The sequence below is a fragment of the Cynoglossus semilaevis genome, chromosome 15 (genome assembly GCF_000523025.1).
Source record: "Cynoglossus semilaevis isolate Cse_v1.0 chromosome 15, Cse_v1.0, whole genome shotgun sequence".
NCBI classification, from domain to species: domain Eukaryota; kingdom Metazoa; phylum Chordata; class Actinopteri; order Pleuronectiformes; family Cynoglossidae; genus Cynoglossus; species Cynoglossus semilaevis.
Window position 1 is genome coordinate 279,775 of NC_024321.1, and position 4,858 is coordinate 284,632.

Here is a 4,858-nt window from a genome sequence, read left to right on the forward strand (position 1 = left end):
TTAAAGTTATCTTTAATTATTATGTTATCCTACTATTATAGCAATAATGTATTACTTGAAGTATTACAAATATACTATAATCAATAGTATTAAATAACAATTATATATCTGAAGGATTTTCTGGAGTTCTTGGCAAATTGGGTGGCTTCAGTGTAACAAGTAACAACACAGACAAACACAGTTTACAAAAATAATCACATTTATTTATACAACACTGTCAAGTTAATGACGGTGATTGAACTCATAAACAATGATCACAACAACAAAACAAGGCATAAGTGTGTGTGTAGTAGGTGTGTGTGTGTACACGAGTGGTAGTGTAAGAGAGAGAAAGAGAGAGAGAGATGTTGCCTCTTAGCTACCAAGCAAGTGACTGAGCCCTTGAGGCTTGTTCAAATACACGACTGCGCAGTGGAAGAAGAACTGCGAGGTAGAAGGAGACGGCAACAGGAATCACGTGAAGGCGTGTATGCGCTCACGGAGGTGTGAAAGGGGAAAAGGTTTCGTCCCCAGTCTAGGGGAACTGGTACGAAGCATCCGCCTTTCCACCCTCCCCTTTCTCTTCTCATCCCCAAGAAGGTGGCCAAGTCAAGATTTTATAGTTTTTACAGTAGCAATTTATTTTTGCTTGGATGTGAGAAAAATGCCCAATACAACTATCAAAACTAAATCAAAAACAGGAGAAAATGTTTGGAACAAAACAACAAGGGATTTTCACTCCTCCATTTTGCTACGTGATACATGCAGTAAAAAGTCACGCAGGGAAAAGCACAGAGCACACGGCAAGGTGTCAAAAAAAGGGAAGAGGACCGACACATGTTGGTTTAAATATCTACCATCCACCAATCCACTCACAGTTTCCCTGTCATGTGATCCTGCAAGACAAAAACCCACACACCCAGGAGAAAACACTTCAAGCACCACACATACAAAACACAATCAGTCTTTGGTCTATTTTCTAAGACAATTTCCCTAAACTTACATTACCAATCAATATAATAATATATTAAAACATTCAGCATTCTTTGAATCACACAAACAAATAATCACACTCTTAATTATTCCTTATTTTTGCAGTGTCTGTTCTTTACTCTAAGCCACATGCCTGGCAATCTCTGATGTACTCTCTACATTTTTATTGTCTAGGTACTTTCCAAACCCAACATTCTTTTAGGTAATTCTCAACCCATGAGTGTTAGTCTACATAAAAAGATGTTATTGCTTTCACATGCTTTCTAGCAAGACGGACCCTATCGTTGCATTGGAAGTCTGTTAAATATCCGTCGCTTAGTGGCTCAAAGACATCATGTTATTTTAAAAACATACAGAAAAAATAAATATACCTTTAGAGGAGGCGAGCCTCCTTTTGTATTTCACTAATTTAGCAGTACTACCTAATTGAATGTGTGCCTGTTATTGTATATTTTGTATTGCGTAATTAACAAGAAATATTGGTGTTGACAATGATGAGCTGAAGGGTGTGTGGTGTTGCATAGAAAATTGTTCATCGCTTAATGTTTGAAAAAAAATCCTAATTATATTCCTGTAGTTGTAATCATTGTGCTTGAATAAAACATATCTGGAAAAAAAAAAAGAAAGAACATAAAATACGTTAAATGGGAACCATACAGGAATGTATGCTATATTCACAAACTTCAGGACTAACGTAACCCGATGCAAATAAAAAAGACTGCACAATACTGCTTTGTTGTGTTTACCTGCATAACATGACAACGATGTGCAAATATTTGTGTCAGATGACTGAGACAGCAAACTGAGGACAACAAATGAAATAAATTTAGCTACACACTTAGAGCTACAAGCCAAATTAAGGAATTTGCAGACATGGTGTTGTGTACGCTCATGTAATACAATAGAAATGGCTTATTTTCTATATATATGCGCTATGCTTAGAATAATTTACATACTTTGCAGCTTACTGTTTACATGATCAGGTCTTAACATTTTTGCGATAACAAGAGTAATAGTGAAAAAAATTCTAAAATTACATAAATGTTTCATTTCTGATTTCACAAACAAGTAATGACACTGTTGTCCGTATTTTGCCCACATGGTTCAACAATGACAGCTGAGACAGAACTAGAGGCTTTGCCAACCCGCTGGCTTATCCCCTAGGATGACTTGTTTCTTTTTTGGCAACCCACAGCGAGTGTAGGCACATGTTCAAAACCATGCATAACACACATACACATACACATCACACATTTCTAGTAATACATCACACAAAAGCAACAGTGTTGAGTACTTTGCTTTGTTGATGATCAAAAATGATCAAGATTATGTGACGGTGTGTGAAGAAATGAGTGCTTGATCATATACTGAAATTATTTGCATATTCATCAGATCTTACGTTCATATAAAATCTATCTAAATTTTGCCCATGGAAGCCAACTGACTTGAACTTTATTAGAGGTTAATTGTGTCTTCTATGAAAAAAAAAAAAAAAAAACATCAGACGGTGTAAGATGTAAGTCATGTAGTTTTTGCTAATTTTGGTACATGTCTACTAAATGAAACAGTATATGGTTAACAATTGATTTAATTTACATTTTAGAGGTCTATACGCTTCCCTTAGTTGCCTTTGACCAATCACCACTGCTGCTAAGTAGTAAAAGACAGGAATTCATGCGTTGAGGCATAATTTAGGTTTATTTCTTTGCTTGCAATTTTTAATCAAATATTAGAAAAGAGACCTGAATTGTTCTTATCAACAGCTTGCATTTTGCAACAACAACAAAAAGCCCAAACCAGACAAAGAAAAGGCAAACCACCCAAATAAAAAAAATATACATTTCATAGTAATTTTTTAATAAATACAAGCCAGTACCTCCTTCTGGCCAATGGGTTCTGCAGTAATTCCACACTTTCCTTATATACATTTAAGCTTAGACATAACTTTTTCTTGGTCACTACTACAGATTATAGAATCATATTTACATTTTATTTACTTTCATTGCTCATGGTCTTTGAACAAATTCACTCCTCTGCTTCTGGCCCTTTGTGAAATCCACACTTCTTCATCCACACTGCCTCAAGTCTCTTTCTCCTGGTTTTGCATCCAGTAGGTCACTTGGCACCTGTTGCAAAAGGAAACCAGAGGTGAGGCTTCCGCTAAGACACAGAATGCTCAGGTTTCATGTCTTACTCCCTTTGCTCCCAATGGGTGTCAGTTGTAAGGAGTGAGCGGGCTCTGTGCCATGTTGCCACTACACAAAGCTTGACACTGTTCATAAATAATTTCACAGGGATAGATAGATAGATAGATTATTATTATTTATAGATAGATAGATAGATAGATAGATAGATAGATAGATAGATAGATAGATAGATAGATAGATAGATAGATAGATAGATAGATAGATAGATAGATAGGAACACGCTTTCTTTCTCTGGGAGTGTTTGTGCATGTACATCTAAATGGCTATGAGGCCTAATTTCCTACAAGACCACAGATAGATTGGTTGTTATACACTTAAGAAATGCCCTTCAACGGCATTGGTAAATAGAACATCTATGAAACATACATTTTACAACAAACACATACATACACATCTGCGTGAGTGTGCCCTAAAACAGACCAGTATTCCAGTCTTTTGTTTTTCCAGCGTATGAGAGAACCAAATTCTTTCTCCCTTTTCGCCTACCTCTCTCCTTCAAGGATGATTTCTCCCTCCTTCCCTCCCTCCGCTCCCCTCCCCTCCTGCGCTGCTGCATTTTCCCCAGTTGTTTAGCGGCGTGATACGGAGCCCTGCAAAGCTGACGGAAACGACTTCTTTTAAGGATTGAATTCAGACTTTAGAGGACACGGAACTGCGTCAAAAACCCTTCAATTACCTGAACAGGGTAATATGTGTATATATAAATGCAGGTTTCATGTTGGATACGGTCGTCTTGAAATGTTTTCTCGTTGCGCATAAGTTTCCGTTCAGAATTTATCACGCGAGCGCGGGGTCGTTAGTAAATTCACCTGCTCGTATGCAGCGCAGCGGACTAAAGGCTATATTATTTGTTTTACGCACAGGTTACTTGTGGCCTTTCTCGTTTCTCTGGTCTGTTTTGATGAATTCTGCTTTTGCCCTGGATACACAAAATTTGAACCTCCTCCCTCTTATTTCAACGTCTGAATTGGACGTACACGGTTATAAAGCTACTTAAAATCTTGACATGAATGTATACCCTAACGACGGGAAAAAAACTGGAGTGTTTCAGTTTTCTTTAATGAAGGACATAGAATTAAATAATTTCGGGTTGGAAAACGGAAAGCTTATTCATACAACCTGATGGATGGGGGGCTCTGCAGCTGCTTTCTTCTGAAGCACAGCTCCAGCGTGCGGTGAACAAACCAGTATTTTTCTTTCTTTGGAGGGTGGAGGCGAGGAAAAATCGAGAAGCACATGTGTTGATCAGCAACACTGTCCAGTCTTTACATTTCTGTGCCATTTGGCTGCCCGTTATTTAACAAGAAACCCGAATAGAAATCCCTCCGTTCGCCGCACCACCACCACCACCACCACCTGCATTATGCTTTATTTTTCGCGCATTTGAATTACCACACGAGTAGTGAAGATCTCTCTCTCTCCCCCTCTCTCTGTCGCTCTCTTGTTCCTCTTTCCTTCCCTCACGTCCCTCTCTTTACCTTTTCTCTATCTGTACCATTCCTTCTCCCCCTCTTTCCTTTCCCTTCCTTCTCCAACCAAGTGAAAGCTCTCCCATGGAGGTAATTAATCCACCTTGGGGACAGAACGACCAAAGGGGTGATTTTTCTAAGCAAGAGGAACCTGTCAGCAAGAGACGCATTGGGTGAAATCGGACCCCCCCCCCCCCCCCTTTCGTCGCC

At 38.6% G+C, this 4,858-nt stretch overlaps 1 protein-coding gene across 1 annotated transcript in view; it reads left to right on the top strand.

Moving 5' to 3' along the window:
- The first annotated feature begins 3,093 nt into the window (after nucleotides 1–3,093).
- The window catches only part of slitrk4 (SLIT and NTRK-like family, member 4), a 6,915-nt gene continuing 5,150 nt past the window's right edge, over nucleotides 3,094–4,858 (top strand). The window contains exon 1 of the mRNA XM_025063474.1: nucleotides 3,094–3,864. The gene's annotated coding sequence lies outside the window, so the exon portion shown is untranslated. The remainder of the gene's footprint in view (nucleotides 3,865–4,858) is intronic.